This window comes from Bombus vosnesenskii, unplaced genomic scaffold, assembly GCF_011952255.1.
Source record: "Bombus vosnesenskii isolate JDL3184/JDL3185 unplaced genomic scaffold, Bvos_JDL3184-5_v1.1 scf7180000013355, whole genome shotgun sequence".
In the NCBI taxonomy this organism is placed as follows: Eukaryota; Metazoa; Arthropoda; class Insecta; order Hymenoptera; family Apidae; genus Bombus; species Bombus vosnesenskii.
The window spans coordinates 1,952,711-1,970,936 of NW_022882990.1; the positions used below are offsets into that span (position 1 = coordinate 1,952,711).

Genomic DNA, 18,226 nt, shown 5'->3' on the forward strand with positions numbered 1-18,226 from the left:
CCGAAAGCATCAAATTTTACGTAAAAAGATATTATATAAGATAGTGACTAAAATTAATAAGTACTAATTAATGAGATTATTCTCCAATATTACGAGAATATTCTCAAATTAATCATTTTAAAAAATATGTTGTATTGGGCAACAGAATATCTTTATTTACTTCGTGAAATCGACCACCAACATCGGTGCAATCTGCACGTAGTCGCTAGATCATTGCAACGCACTTTATTAATAGATCGTTAACAGGTCAAACATACTTCACTTTTCTGTCTGAAACATTACTAAAAAATATGCTGTCTTTAATATGTTCGAAAATATGACATCAGAATGATGGCTGTAGTACACATTAAGCTTGGTGATTTAGTAACTAATTATATCGCACGAGACTTTCAAATTTTATAGCCCAATAGTGCATATTTTTTTAAATGGTTAATTTGAGAATATTTCAGTAATTATTAATTCTAGACCCCGTCACGTATAATACCTTTTTTACGTATAATTTGACGCTTTATTCGAATACGAGAAGAAATTTTAGGTACTTCATTAAAAAAAAGGGGGGGCTGAAAATAAAACAAAACTTCTTTTATTCGAATTAATATCTTTGTATTATGTGTGTTATTTTTGACATCATTTGTTATCCAATGCCAATATTTTTGTTAACTATATGCTAGAATTTTTGCAACATTTGCACTAATAAATCAAAATATAGCATTCCGTAGATAATATTATAATTAATAATACATTCAAACTAATAATAAATATTAAATTTGTCTAATAAAGTTGCGTTTATTATATTGTTGATCTAAGTAGTTGATCTAAGTAAAGTTGATCTTGGCTTACTTCATTAACAGGAAGATGTTAATTCCACGTGTTACCAAGTGAATTTAAGGTTATTGTTGCTTAATCAAAGTTCCTTATTCATTGATTTCTAATTTTTAACACGTTTTACTCTACATCATACTTCTGTTATTCTGTACATTATTATAATGTCTTAAATACTAATGCAAAGTGATTAACGTATAATAATCTTTTATTGTTCTTGAATAAGATAACATAAGAATATTATACGTATAGTATGATAATATCATTTACAAATCATAAATTATGTTAAAAATTTTCAATAATATAATTAAATTTCGCACAATGAATAGCAAGAAAAATATTGTTCTCCTTTCCTATCATACTATATTCTTAATTATTTTAACATTTCTGCTAGTAAGATTTCACAAATACCTTCTCGTTTCTTTGCTAAAAATAAAATTTCAAGGATTGGCTGTTAGCCGGTCAATGTCATGTAGTAGATCACTGAACTGCTTTGCTATCAACTACAATATCATGCTGAAAAAATGCATTCAGTGGGTTTCGTCGAGTACAATACATTTTATCTAAAATTAGCGAATAAAAGGTTATTTCAAATATTTCTCCTAATACCTATTTATGCTTTTCCTTATTCTTTATGATATTACAGTCTCTGCAAATTTTACATTGTATTTGTTTATGAATCATTCAAACTTTTATTCAAATTTTTATTCTGACTTATGAGTAATAGCTACGTAATTATGCATATCTCTTATACTTATTTATTTTATTTAATATAATACCTACAATTTTTAATAGATGTATATATTGAGCATTCAACTAATTGAGTTTTAGGTTCATATGTATTCTATAAATATGACGATAAATATGCATTAAAGTTTAGATAAAATTAGGTGCAGTTAATGCGACGTTAAAATCTATATAAAAGAACAAAGAAGAAAAGAAAATGAATGAACAGTCGCACCCGAGCTGTCGGAATGCTAATATTGATATGTGTTCTGTTAACAAGCTTTTAAACATGTGTGCTAAATCGCAACAACATAGTGGTAATGGTATTGGTGTTTGTGCCGTGTTATGTTAGTGCTGACATGACGGCCAATCCCATTCCCACATATTCGATATTATATAGCAACATGCTGTCTACAAAGATACAGCAACTAACAATAACTGAAATGTTTTAGTACCGGACTCTGGCTTCCTCAAACACCACGAAAAGAATCTCAGAATGTACTAATCTCACGGAATCAATAAAATCCTATGCGAGCATTGTAAAATTTAAATCCATTCCTGCCAAAGACCAAACTATTGTTCTTAAATCGATGGACGGTTTCAACATTAAGAAATATCCGAGGTCCCAAGACAATCAGATTTATATCCAGAATTTCAAACGTCAGAATCTGTATCTACCTGGATAAAAAGAAATCGTTACATTTTTAACCACTAAATAAAAAACAATAACAATAAACGATATTGAAATTGAAATAAGACCAATACAGTCAGAACAATGTGGTATTCTGTCCAACGCCTACCTTAAAATTTCTAATGTTGGAAATATATTTAAAAAGAACAACATTCGACTCTGTTCGCGAATAACCCTTTTGAAAACAGGAATGTCTGATCTTGAGTATTTGTACATCCTAAACTCGAGACGATATTAAAAAGATTATTAAAGGCTTGTTCGTAATATATATTCCTAGAAGACACACCCTATTGAATTTTCATCACAATAAATAAATTAAATTGTTTCTTAAAATCACACTGATTAAGTTAGCTGGGACTGGGATTCATGACCAAAGATTTGCGAGTTGATTTTTCCCAGTCGATTTCCGACTGGCATTTCGATTCATTCGTAGATATACAATGCTTATTTCAGTGCGGTGCGATGGTTCGGAATTCACCTAAAATTGATTCCACAAAAGCTCATTGTACCAAAAACAGTCGCTAATAATTTCGGCAATTGACGCGACTCAAAATGATTAACAACGAAGGAACGAACGAACGAAGGAATGAACGAACGAAGGAACGAACGAACGAAGGAACGAAAAAACGAAGGAACGAACGAACGAAGGAACGAAAGAACGAACGAAAGAACGAAGGAACGAACGAAGGAACGAACGAAGGAACGAACGAAGGAACGAACGAACGAAGGAACGAAAAAACGAAGGAACGAACGAACGAAGGAACGAAGGAACGAACGAAGGAACGAACGAACGAAGGAACGAACGAACGAAGGAACGAACGAACAAAGGAACGAACGAACGAAGGAACGAACGAACGAAGGAACGAACGAACGAAGGAACGAACGAACGAAGGAACGAACGAACGAAGGAACGAAAGAACGAAGGAACAAACGAACGAAGGAACGAACGAACGAAGGAACGAACGAACGAAATTGTTTCTTATACAGGAGGCGTCATGAGAAACGAACGATTTTTAAATAAACATTCCTTCGATAATTTTTAGCGTAAAATTAATTTATTGTTACGAAATGATACGTTATTACATGCCATTTTAGAATAGAACTCTAATTTTAAACATTAAGCTTTAAATTTTAGAAGAACAGCCATTGAGGCCCTGCCTGTATAAACGGTGGTCCCACCTTGTTGAAATCATTTTGTTTGTTAATCCTTCACCTCTGCAGTTCTGGTTTCATGAAATTGTTGGTCATATTGATTGAGCCGAGTTTACGGTCGTGGCGATTCCGTTTTTCTAAAAAAAAGTACGAGCCAATGTTGCCAAATCCACCAATAGCACACCAAAACCGTCACTTTTGGGTGGTACAACGGTGTTTCATTCACTTCATATGGATTTTGTGGAGCCCACTACCGGAAGTTCTGTTTATTTATTGAATGTAAAATCTACTTCATCACTCATCATGATGGTCGCGTCCTCGCGTTCTTCGATAACTTCGAGCATTAGCTCGGCGGAGATTCAATGTTACTGATAATCCTTTTCCTATTTGCTCATTACTCAATTCAGCTGCATGTCGCCGAGCAGAACAAGTTGGACTCCTTATGACGACTTCTTCCACTCTTTTCACGTTCTTCAGTGTCCTTGCAGTTGCTACAGGACCAGGTGGTTTCTTCTTCATTACTGTTCCTCTTGTTCGAAAAAATGTGACCCACTTTGAGATGGTATTGCGATTTGCGAATGTCCCCATAACGACCAATATTGAAACGGCAACGAGAGTCGCTGAGTTTCAATAACCGACTCGCCACTTTTTGCGAAACTATCGTATACAAATCTCGATGCTTTAATGTCTATAGCGACATGATAACAAATGAAATAGCATGACCTGACGCGTTATATGCCCTGCCCCACTCAAGCCCCTACCCCCACTACCTGCTTCGTAATATTCATTTGAAAATCGTCCGTTTCCCGCGACGCACCCTGTACAAATAACAGGGACATGTCTTGGAATAATATCCCTATAGTTAGACTGCGGATTTTTATGCATCTGTAATAAATTCAAAGGTGCAAAATTTCACAGGTCACATATAGTACACAAAAATATACAAGATATTGAATGTGGAATATTTTCTATAATTCTTAGTGGATGAAATAACTTTCTATGTAGATCCCATTTCTTTAATTTTGTTCCCATGAATATCAAATTGTATAAACATCTACAATTGACTTATAGCAACGAAAACATAACAACGCCTAACCAAGTGCCAGCATTGTTAATAAAAAATCAAACGTCATCGTTAATATATAAAGAAAAGAGAAACACTGTCGACCCATTAGATACAATTGATTTGCCAACTACTAGAGCTAAAACAAAAAGACCACTTTGTTACTTGGAAGCCATATTTACAGACCATATATCAACAAATTTATTCATAACTATAATAAAAAAAAAAACATCCGCCACCAAACGCAAACAAGAAAAATTAACCCCTTGAACCATCAAAAGCCTCAATTTAGATCTTGCTGACTCTGCAAAGAATCAAAAGTGTAGACACAAACTTAAGACCAAATCCTTAAAACTCAATAGCAAATATAGGCACTACAATAAAATTTAAGCAGATGCCTTAAAATAAAACTTTCCTATTCAGACGTCTATTGTCTAAGTCAAAGAGTACACAATCCACGATGCTCAAAAACTTATCTAAAAGAACGACCTTCAAGATCGCGCTATCTACACAAACTTCATGAGTGTAATTCAGAGATTGCCAGATTCAGTCAACAGAAACAAAAATGATATCATCAAAAATATATTTACAATTTATTCCTAGCTCGTTAATATGAACAAAAATATACCATTATCTGGGTATTCTCTCATCAAGGAACTATCGGCAATGAAAAAACAGACACTAACTCTAAAGAAACAATTCTTTCCTCCAAATGGAGCAGAGGTCCCTATCGCTTATTAGGGATTCGTAAACTATGCAGAATTCAATATCAGAGAAGAATGTAAGCGGTTGTGGATCGCATCTAACAGAGTAAGAATCCATAGAACAGTCAAGGATTTTTACCAACAAATCCTGAACTGCAACGTGAACAAGAAAGAGAAAATACTGTCTGTTCTGAGGACACAGAACAGACTAGAATCACGCATAAACACTTACTCAAAAGCGGAACTATCCTGTTACAGCTGTCATACCCCATTCATCTCCGTAACAGTATAGTATCTCCTACACGAATAAGGAAGGTTTGAACTGCAAAGGTGTCAACACGAGATTAATCCGGACAGTGCTATGATCATCCACAAACATACAAAAAATACCACTGAATCCCTGACCGACTCAAATCTATACTATAAAATATGAACGCCAAACACACAAGATCCAGTCGCTAATGGCATGGCTGTTGTGTTGATGCGATGTTAAATCTTTATATAAAATGAAAATCTCAGAATGAGTTTAATTACAGTTCATAGATACTGTTTCATTCTACGCTATGAGGATAGTTTTACCTTTCATAGACTAAGTCGATGATAAATTTCTGAAATAGTCGTTATATATAACGTAATATGATATATTACGTATTGCTTAAACAGATCTCCAGATTCGTAATTCCATTCTGCACATGTAATACAAAAGAGATTAATAACTATAACCAATAAAATAGAAAGAACATTTTACGTATTATATGTATTTAGCTTCAAAATGCAACATAAAATCATATGTTTCAATCTTATTTGAATTATTATTACATTTTTATAGTCGTCATCTAAGAATAATTTTTAAATTTATATTAGTTCACAATCTTGTATATTCTATCGCAATATGTTCTAATACGGTTTAATAAATTAATATTGCTATGCATTTTAATAAGTAATAGTGGAATTTAATATGTCGAGCCAAATGACGATGAAACATATTTCTAGATATTACAACAAATAACGATACGATTTAATAATCTAGATCTTAAAATACACATAGTGGAAAGTATTTAAAATAAAAGTGTGTAAAAACACATAAATTGTCAACTATTTAGTATATAAACTACATCCATAATAATTAAGATAATGGAAAATACGAAAAGCAATAATTAACAAGCTCATTTATTCATCGTCTGTTGCGAGCAATTCGTGACAATAAAGCATACTAGAGCGTACTTGTAAGGAATGAATCAATAGAAGCTGAGACAACTACATCGAACTGATATTTCATATTTATACCGGTGAATTTTGTGCTGAAAGTTGTACCGTATAGTTTGACGGCACTGAGATAGCTAGAACCGAGATTTGTTAAACAAACTTTCCCACGCAAGATGACGCATGGGAGGAAACAGACGAGCAGCAACGAACTTTTTTATGTCGGAAAGGAGATAACCACTGTAACGTGCAAATGTCTGCACTGGAACAATCTAGATACGCGAGTCGTACCGCCATTCATAAAAGAGACGCTTCAAATCCTCCAAATAGAAAAATGGTAACTTATATATAACTTTTTAGTCTTTCTCAGATTGATATTGGATTTTCATAAATTTATTTATATCAAAAATTTGATATTTTGAAATAATTTTTATAAAGTTGATGTTCAATCATAAGTCTTATAGATACACAAACAAATTTTAACCCTTCGAAGCTGTAACAAAATAACAAAGAATTCAGCATTAACGATTTAGAAAATAACTATCTTTTTGTCCAAGATTTCCTGCCCTTTTAATATATCAGCATGTTTAAGCATTTGTTGAAAATATAATAGTAAATGGTGCATTGTTATTTATATAAGTCACCTAACACCTTGTACGATCGATTATAGATTTTCAAGATATAAATAGAAGTACTACGTATTAATACTGCATATTATTGTTTATATAAAATTTGTAAATTCCACAAATTTTTAGTGTCAGATGTTATATCTCTTTTTTTTTATACAATAAACATTTCAATAAATTTGATCAATGTTAGTATTCTTACTCTATTAGATCCAACCCTACGATATAATACTAAATGTAATTTTATAGAATATAGTTTACTAAAAATATGCATACTTTGTATTTACGTTATTCTCGCGTGGATACACGTGTTGCATAAAACATTTCAATATAAATGTTATCTCATTATTTTATTTGCGTTTTCATTTCATCGTTGTATCCTTAAATCATTTTCATTCACAATATTAACCTTCATAAATGTATTTCCATATTGCATATAATTTCCGCACTTCGATTGATATTTCCAACTGTTTTATAATTTAACGATAAAAATTGGCTTGACGTTTCAGATTTCTTGCTCAGTATGTTTATTATGTTTATGCATCTCGTTGAATGCAAGTTTACATTTCACTCGTGTTGTGCCGTCATTCACGACGAGTATCGTGAAACATAAACACCACTATACATACTGATATACGAGTTTTACGTTTTATTTTTAGTCAGATCGTTTTAAGCTTATCTCTGCTTGAAAGTGTTAACGTTGTTCAATTATATATTCACGAAGCAGCTGAAAACTTTAATGGTCTTCATAGAACTGACGTAATTAAACGTTTATACATACATACTTTGTACTTAAATGCAAAGTTTACCCCAATCGTGTTTTATACTTTTTCAAATTACTCTTATAATTCTTTCATTCCTCTAAATCTTACCAATTCGCAAATATCACGGCTATATCAAGTTTTCGATTACTTCACATTAAAGTTCTACAAAAAAAGGTCAACTTTTCCTTAAACTACTTTTTAATTTTTATAAAGCGTTAGGAGTAAGGAATGTGAAAATTAAAAATTTTTATGCAATTAATTTAATTTTTAAATCATAAAATTAATATTTTAATAGGAAATTTTTGTTTGAGAGTGTATAGGTAATTTTAATTTATGATTAATCTGTATTAAGGAAATATATATAATAGATATAATATATATAATTAAATTATTTTTATTTGTAAATATTACAACTATGAACATGTTTGAATTTAAGCAATATTTTTCAAACGCTATGAAACTTAAGCAGTAATTTGATCTCAACCATTAATAATTTACTATAATGATCAATGTGATTATAAACAATTAATTAACAACGAAAAAATACATAAAGCAACAAAATAAAGAAATATTTATTGTTACATAAAACAATAAAATAAAGTTAATTAAAAGAAGCATTTGATTTAATTAATGTCTGTGGATCGTCAAATATTGCGATGTTTTTGGAATTTTAATAAGTGATTATTGTAAAAGTGGTTATCGATTTCAATGGCTCTGCTTATTAACTTGTTACGAATTACCTTTTGGAGTTACGTGTCGCAGCTATCGTATATCTGAGAACATCTATACGCGATATGTATAACGAGTTAAACTCGACTTCAAACTTTGATAATTACGCACATATAGGAAATATTACACTATCGTAATATTTCAACGTAATATTTTGCGATGTATCATTACATTCATTGCTATGTGATTATAAAGACATCATTAAAAACGATAAACAGGAACTATTATGAAATAAATATTTATACGCATAATATTATAATATTTTTGTAATAGAATTTCTAATATTTTGTGCAACAAAATGTATTAATTACTACATAAGTTTTTATTCTGTTTTCGTAATTTTTCTTATGTGTATGGAAACATTGTGAGTTTGATTAATATTTATTCCTTAGGTACATTATAAAAAATGCTCATTTTTCAACTATGTAACTATAATATAAATAAATGAACGATATTGATGCAGAAATATTAACTTTACAATATTTTCTAAAACTACATGACTTAACAATTAATGTATATTTTTTAATTCGGACTATTCTAAAATTTTATTAACTTTTTTCAGTATCAAGCATAGTGAACATCTTATAATTATAAACGGATTATTACAAAAATTCAAAATCTTACAATTAAAGAAAGAAGGAGAACATTTTTATGTTTTTAATTTCTAAACGGTTATTTTTAATTCAATAATTATAATCCCAATATAACCACAGCAGTTAATATTTATTATAATACTTTAAAAACTGTCACTTCATCATTTTATATCTTATTAAACACACCTATTTTTAAGCGTATCCATTTTTCCCATTCAACCAACATTAATTATGACTGATAGGTAGTAATCACTTCAAATTTTTATTTGATCAATTGATTGTTTAATTCTTATTATTATACGAAATCGCCAAAATAAAATTATTGTTCAATTACTGAAGTCGTCAGTCGACAATTATTAACTTGTAATTTTGAAATTTCATTAAAATTCAATTTGATGTTTAAGTACTATTTATACTATTATATTATTATATTATTATTTATATTTTATTTATATGTATATTTTTATATATTTATATATTATTATATATTATTTATACTAGTTATACTATTTCAGTATTATGTTAAATACCACACTTATATGATATGTACTGTATGTACACAACCCATGTCTCACTTCATGTTTACATGTAACACTAGAGTAATAAAAATGCACCGATCATAATTCAGTTGTTAAGCCTGTTCGTTTCTTATTTATTTGAAAATATTTGAAATGTTAGGGATAATTATGTATTCTTAAATACTAGTTGTGTGAAAGAATTAACAATTAAATGCCTATTTTAATTATCAGTTGGGATCATATATTGTTAATAGCGATTGATAATGAAATACTTCGAGTGCAATCTTCCAACAACGCTGAACATAATATTCTGTGAGTATTCTATAAAATGTATTAATCCTATTATGACCTTCGAATTTGTGTCTCCCAAAAAAATAAAAAACATCACTAGTTTTGAACGTGACTCAAAGACAATAGGATTAATATCTTACAACGAAATTATGCTTTAACTTTAACCAATCTAAATAAAATTATCAACACCAATATAATATTCCACCAAACATGAAACAACAAATCGAAAGAAAATATACCAAAATGTACCGACTCAAAGACAAAGATATTCATCAACAGACGATAGAAACAGCTGCGAGGTCTTTGACTCTAATTCTAGTAACGATTCCTATGTCGAAACTGACCTATCTCTCGCTCAAACAATATTATTCTAAATCATCTTGTACCAAGCCAATCTCGCAAGATTTTGGATTAAATTAATATTAAAGGAGAATATCAAAGGCGAAAGACGACTCTTCTCGCGGGAGCTGATGATCTCGCGCTTTCGAGCGAATGTATGACACAGTGTGTAGAATGTTGCTCGCACACGGACCTGGCGGGGGAATCAGCTAGCTGGCAGGGGAATAATAACGAGCCGGACGACACGGAGCGAAGTCAGAGAGCGAACGAGGCTTTATAAATCTCGAGGATGTTCGCCGGTGCCGAACCAGTGACACCTCGACTGCGATCGATCGTACTGGTACTGCCGATTCGACGAATTCGCACGATATCCACGTGCTCGTCGCGAACCGATTCGCGAGTGTTCAGTTTTGTCAACATACGGCAGACAAAGTTTTCCAAGAAGCTTAATACATGTTACAGAGTGCTTGAAAAAAGAAATATATAAACCAAGAACGTGCAACAGAGAAAATCTTGTGGATACAACTAGTTTCGATCAGAAGAGTATCAGCGAGGATCGATCTATCTCGAGAAGCTACTTCGTCGTAAACGTAAGTGATCGATTTTGTAGAATATCTTCTTAGAATAAGGAATATTTGATTTTACTTAGAACTTTGCTTGTCGTTTAGATGATTTAAAAAAAAACTTGATTAATGAATGAAGGGCATACGGGAAAAATATGATATATCCCTTTTTGTTAACTTTTTAACTTGTATATCACTTGTGACGACTAAGAAAGAGTATTTTAAATAAGATATACTTGGAAAAGTGAGTAACTTGATAGATTCGAAGATATGAATCATTGAAAATAGATAACGATAATTTTCAATACGAAAGTAGATAACGATAATTTTCAATGCGAAAATAGATAACCATAATTTTCCATACGAAAATAGATAACGAAAGATTTCTATGATTTTTTTAATATGACTGAAATCTATTAGGGCATAGAATCTCGTTATAAAAATATGTATATTCTATCTTAAAAACTATGATTAGTATTTTTTCAAACTTGAATGTATAAGTGTCTATACTATTATATTGTTGCGTTTGTTATTGAATGGAAAATGTGGTTTGAAAAGCTTAATGAAATAGCATTTAAGAAAAGAATCGTTTTACCTACTAAATATTATAGTGTATAATGGTATAGTTCTATATTTCACGATATTTCTTTTACTTTATAAATATCCGCAGTTTATTAATAAATGTTAGTATCGGAGACTGTTTTGTCAGATCATGTTTAATATCTTCTTTCATTAGTTTCATAGTGAATTAAATGTTTTTACTGAAATGTTGGATGTATTATGTAAATTTGTAGAATGAATATCCAGTCATTTTATACGTACTTTCAAACAATCAATATGTTCTATTTAGAATGTACTACATAATGAATTCATATTAAATTACAAAGATATAATAGCTTTAAATGGTCATGGAGAGTGTTTTATTTAGAATTCGACACATAATGAGGTAATATGAAATTAAGAAATAATAACTCTTAATGAAATATATAAATAAAATTTACTTATATTTTATTTATCTTCCATTTATGTTTTAGTATACTTCGCACTGATTAGAGTTTATACTTAAAATATTATAGATCCTTAAGAAGTATTGATTGTACTATGAAATTTTGCGCGTAGAATATTTTACAAACATACTAGAGATATCAAGTCATTGAGTATCAAAGTCTTAAGCTTAGAGCTAAGAGTACCGATATAAGTTAGAAATAAACAAAAATAATCAATTGTATCTAATGTACGGTTACGTACATTTCATAGTGTGTATATGATATTTCGTTTACAAAAAAAAAAAAAAAAGAATAATGCCAGGAAATCACATAATTCGTGAAAGATGATGCAACATTCGCGAGATAGTCAGTAGATATATCAGTAAGTATTTACTTAGGTTGTTTGTAGTTTCATTAATGGTTCCATTCATCTATCGTTTTATTGAATAGAAATGATAGTATACTATCGTGTATTTATCGATAAGTTGAGAACATTTCATAGATATAAATACTTCTTTCATTTATTTTTGTTCGATATCATTTTACACAGATTAATATTAGATTAATTAAATAATCCGCAATTATTATATTTACCAATAAGTATAATTATTCGCAAGTTTTTGAACTCTAAAGGAAAATAGATATTTTCCTGCGTTTTATTTCAAATCATTATCTATTGTTCTTAAGTGATTGTCTTTGAAATATGACGAAAATATACACAAGAGGAATACATATCAGGGACATAGAGTTAAGTTACACAGTTGAAAGATAATTTACTAGAGTGATTATATTTGAAAATATTTAATAAGTCTATCATACATTCTTTGTATATATCAAGATAATTATATTAAAATTATAAATATAGACTAATGAATAATAGTTGTAATTGTAATTTGGAAATCTTCTCTTTATGTTATTTTGTATTCTGGTAAAAAATTCTCTTTCTAAATTATTTCATTAAAACGTGCTATTTTCACACATATGTACATATACAAAATCCTTATCTTTAAAATAGTACAATCCTATTTTGTTGAAAATTTTCTTGCAAAACAATTCTAAAAGGAGTTAATGAAATCTGTTAGTAACTCTATTATGTCATTCATTACTTCTGCAATCTTACTTAAGTGATAAAAAAATTAACCGCTGAATATAAAATATTCATTAACGTCAGTATCATCCATATGTAAATGAGATCTTTTCCGGTTAGTTAGTGTCTATAGCTTCCATAATTTCTATAACTTTAAAATAGTAGTTTCAAAGTTTTCAAGGAAACATAAATGATTTATTTATATATAACTACTCTTCGTTTCTAAGTTCTTGATTATAGAGTTAATGATACTTGGAAAAACTATATTAATTGCTTGTGTCATTTTGAGAAATTTGTGTTATGTAGGTATCGTGAAATTCAAGACTTAAATTGCTTGGTATTTCAAATATTATTTCAGTATGTCATCGGCGAAATAAATTTAAAAAAGTAATAACAATACAGGCATGGACATTTTCCCTAGTTATATACTGTTTTATTTTTTCAAATTTATTTTTAAACTTTTTCAAAGAACGCCTTCATAATAGAATAGTGCATAGATTATTTTGTATGAATTAAGACGATATATAACTCGCAAAAGTATTGAAAAGGAATGTTATTGATAATTTTCGTGACTTCATCTATTACAACATATTTAAATGAATATAAACAATTTTGTTTTTTAAAAAGAAATATACGTGGGATTGAAGTGTATCGTCTTGTAGTTACTGTACGGGAACGTAACTTTCTTTTAAGCTAAGCTACAAAGAAAGATACATAAAAACAGAGCTAACTCCTAAATTAATTGACAATAGCAATTTTTTGTATGAATTTTGTAGTATATTGTTTCAATTCATATAAAAAAGTTTATACAAAATCAATTAAGTAATATTCGTTATTAATTACTTAAATAATTCAAGAAATTCTTGATCTAAATTATATAACATATTTTCAATTTATTACGAAATATGGAATGATTACAATTAATTTGAGGAAGTTGGGTCAATCTAAAAGGAAACATATAATTAAATATCAGTTGTTCGACTGCTGTTAATGGCATTTCAGTTTAACGACATACTGCTTAATTATTACCTCTTTTTGTGTCAGAAGAGCGATATGAGTCACCTAATTAGAACGCATCATATTTTTTGTTAGGTAAAAGAATTATACCAGACTTTACTCTGTCGTCATTATAATCAGAATAATTATGATATATTTGCGAAGTGTACTTGTATAGTTTTCTCAGTGAAATGACTTTTTTTTTAAATTAAAATTTCTTATATTTTGCGTGTGGAAAATAACATAATAAAATAATAAACGTGGAGTTCAATTTTTCTAATATTTTAGAAAAACATTTATATTTATTTTATAATTTATATGTAAAATATAAGAATATAAATTATAATTCACATTCAAAATATTAAAAAAATTAAAGAAAAAAAGTTAGACATGTGTAAATAGCATTTGACATAGTAAAATATGCAATAATATACATTCTTATCAATAAGTCATAGAAATTCCCGTTTAATTAAAATTAGCAAGTCTCGCTAATTGGAAATCTTAAACTGTAATTAAATCTTTAGAATATGGTATAATTTAATGTTTCTAACAATAGACCTGGTTAATCAGAATCAATTTCATTTGGTAATTGCAATACTCATTTATGCTTATTTTAGGTGTATTAACTGTAAATAAATGTACTATGACTTATACTCCTCATGTGTCACTAATAAAGTATACAAGAAAAATGACTCGTACTTGTATTACGTGATCGCAATGCTTATACATCTCAAATACAATACGTGTTTCGTTAATATACAGCAGTATATGAAACAGGAAAGAAAGAATATTCTTAAATAAAACATGGTTTCATTGTAAAGAAAAATATCTGAGTCTGCATGTGTAATATGTAATTAAGTTTTCCTTCTATAATATTTTTGTATTTTTAAACAAGTTAAGTAGACAATTTGGCAGCTAAAAGCTAAATTAAAATAAACGCGAATTAATTCTCTGTGTACTCGATTTTATTAAAAGTACATAATGAAATTATTTTACTAATCATGTACACTAATTTAAACGTAAATTAAAAATCATAAAATTTTGGAAATTATAATAGATTTCAGAATGCAAAAATAAATCTTTTTGAAAATTATTTGTTAGTAATAATATAGGTAATGATGATTCGACCAACCATAAATATATTAAATAATAAAAGTATCCCAAATATATATACAGCGTAATACAAAAATTCACAAAATACAGGACAGAAATAAATTTTCTTTAAATCGAAAATTTTCTCTCAGGAATTCTCTAAAAATATTTATTCAACTTTTAAGTCCTTGATTTATTTCGTTTCTATTTCGTAAATTGAAAAAAAGGTACTTGATTTAAGAGAGAAAACAAATGATACTTGCCAATTTCGGAAACACCTAGAATTCTTGGTGCGGTACATTTTAACGAAGAATACCATTTCACCACAAACATTCTTTCGGATCATGCTGAAAGCGTTGGAATTGCAGAGAACGAGCTTCGAGAGAGGATTTTAATCGGAGGTGACTGATTGCTGGCAGCTGCTGTTAATCAACATTTTATTCCTACCGATTAGGTTTCCCATTATTTTAGGGTGCAACAGTGAAATGACCTCTCAAATATCTTGAATTTGTCTTGGAGTTTTATTCAAAACATATTGAATTCTATTTAATCTGTATTATTATAATATAATTCATTTAATTCTCTTGTATTCGATTTTGTCTGGTTGAGATTAATGTGAAAAAGTTTTGCGATTTACATATATGTGGGATTTTCCGACATACATTGATGTATATATACAGGATCCGGTAGAATAACATGTAAAAATGAGCGTGACGTGATCCCTTGTGGAAAAGTAAGAAAAATATATAGAAAAAATATTTTCATTCTCGGTTTAGTTTTTGAAAAAACCAAGTTTGAAAATTTATCAAGCATACTTGAACATGACTAATTCTCTGATTGAACAGGATTAAATAATCGATGTTAGAATTCTTTCAAGAAGCTTTGTTTTCGAGAAAAATAAATTAAAAAATTTTGTTATATGCATGTACTAGAATGATTCTTAATTAAACACGTATAAACTATTTTCTTGAAAATAAAGCCTTAAACGGAAAAATTTTATTGTACATTTTCGATTTATTTTCACGTATAGAATTGTCTCGTATCGATTACTTACATTTGTCCAGTTTGGAATTAGCCATGTTCAACTATACTTGATAAGTTCTCAACCTCGACTTTCTCGAAAACTAAGCCAAGAATGAAGAAATTTCATTCTATATATTTTTCTTATTTTTCCACAAGGAATTATATCATGCCCCTTTTTACATGTTATTCGGCTAGATCCTGTATATGTATATATATGACCATTCAAAATCAACATGCTGCCGACATTAACGTTACCCGATGTGCACCACGAGGTCACATGAAGATGTTTCTCATAATGCTACTACTGAATGGAGCATCTGCTTCTTTATTATTCTCCGACGCAATAAATGACTCAAAATAAGAAGATTTTTCTCTCCTCCCCACTGTCAAATCAATTTGCTAATTTATTATATGAGGGAGATCTCTCCATCCTATTCACGTAAGATATTGTGGTTGCATTGTAAATTTTCAGTAGCACCCATTGGCAAGATTCTAGAGCTAACTGCACTGCTAGCAGTTCTTTATAGTTTACGTGATATCTTCTCTGTTTCTCGTTCCAAAAGTCGGAGATGTTATTGGAACCATCTGTTGCTCTCCAACTCGTGCTTCACATGTCCCCATAAATTTCCCTTTTACAGTCAGCTGTTCTGATACCCTTCTGTGCTACTGGCAACCTACTAACCCATCAAGCTAGGTCAGATAGAATACCTCTACAGGAATCTTTTTCTTATGGTCGAAGTTATTTGCTCTTAATGCTGGAATATTTTCCTTCTCTAGAAATCCGACGTATCATTAAACTATTATTTGTGCAAATTCTTAGGTTGACCGCGTCTTTTTAACCAAGAATAATCCTAAGTCGGTTTTAAATTTTTTCTATTTGCCTCCAGGTAGTTCGATACTGGTAATTAGATCTAAAAATTTACACCTATTGGTCGAAATTATACTACTTTTTCTTTCATTAATCAGGAAGTCTAAGGACTGCAGTAATTCTGTCGTCCTTGCGATATTCGTTTTACACGCCTCGTAATTGTCTAAGTAGACAATTAAACAGATTTTAGTACTTTTATAAAAATAGATGGACTTAACTTTAGACCGAAGGGTAGGCATGTGAATGGGGAAAATTTTCCTAGTCATTCGAATTTGAAATATCTCCGGCTCTTCTTATATATTGCAATTGTATAGTAGGCATTCTCCAGATCCATCATACGCATGTAACAACCCAGGATAATTACCTTTTCTAACAGTCGTATACCCTCCATTTCAAAATGATCGGCTCGGATGAAGTTATTTAATTTCTTTAGATTTAGAATAAAAAGAAACAAACCATCTGGCTTTTGGTGTAGGAAGTAGCTGGGTAAGAACTGATGTTTTGCTCGCTCTGCATAGTTCTATTACTCCTTTCATTAAAAGCGAATTAATAGTTTGTTGAAATGTTTCGTGGTCTAACTGACCTAGTGTACCTCGGAATATCTTTTTCTGGATAACCTCTATGTCAAACCTTACCTTATATCCCTAAACACAATTTAAAACAGTTATATGACATTATTTCCTGCCAATGGTTTACCAGCTTTTGTACTTGTTGTTATTTCTATACTCGGAGGTAGGATCACAATAGTTATTATTTTATTGAATGGATAAATCTATTACACCGTTGTGAGCCAAAAAAACCTTTATTGCACGCGCTTACAAAAACTAGGAATAAAAACAAAAAAGCATCTTAAGCCAATCGATTAAATCTATTGATTGCAAGTAGGATTATCTTCTAGTTACTATTTCTTCTAACTAACGCATCTGCATATGGATGGCGAGCACGAATTCACGTTGTCATTTTCAACAGTATTTATATTTAATTTTGCATCTGTCCTGATTTCTTTCGTTGCAGCTCTGATATGGGGACATTTGATTTGTCAACTGAGTTTGATATTTGTTTCTGAATAACAATCTTGGTCTTGATTGAGATCGATGACGTGGGTCGTCCTGTGAGGGGTTCGCTTGATTGGGGAAGAGTCTCCCTCACCGCAGCCTCATTGAATTTAAATCTTGTCTTGATGTCAGAGGTATCAGAAGCTTATTAGTGCTCGACTTCTTTATAGAGTTAGGCATTGTCTTTTTCTATCGATGCTTTCTGCTTCCCTTATTTTGTCTGGTAGATTTTTTCTGAATAGAATTTACCTACTCCTGCTGTAATTAATGTGATTCTGGACTTCGTCTGCCTATAAATTATGCCGGCGACTAACTTTCAGCACCGCTTAACTTCC

General features: G+C 30.1%; 2 protein-coding genes across 5 annotated transcripts in view; one reads left to right on the forward strand and one right to left on the reverse strand.

The window, feature by feature from the left end:
• Positions 1-18,226, reverse strand: part of LOC117237084 — a 317,445-nt gene that overhangs the window by 94,909 nt on the left and 204,310 nt on the right. The gene's annotated exons all lie outside the window — the stretch shown is intronic.
• Positions 10,478-18,226, forward strand: part of LOC117237083 (trichohyalin-like) — a 149,050-nt gene continuing 141,301 nt past the window's right edge. The window contains exon 1 of the mRNA XM_033500695.1: positions 10,478-10,811. The gene's annotated coding sequence lies outside the window, so the exon portion shown is untranslated. The remainder of the gene's footprint in view (positions 10,812-18,226) is intronic.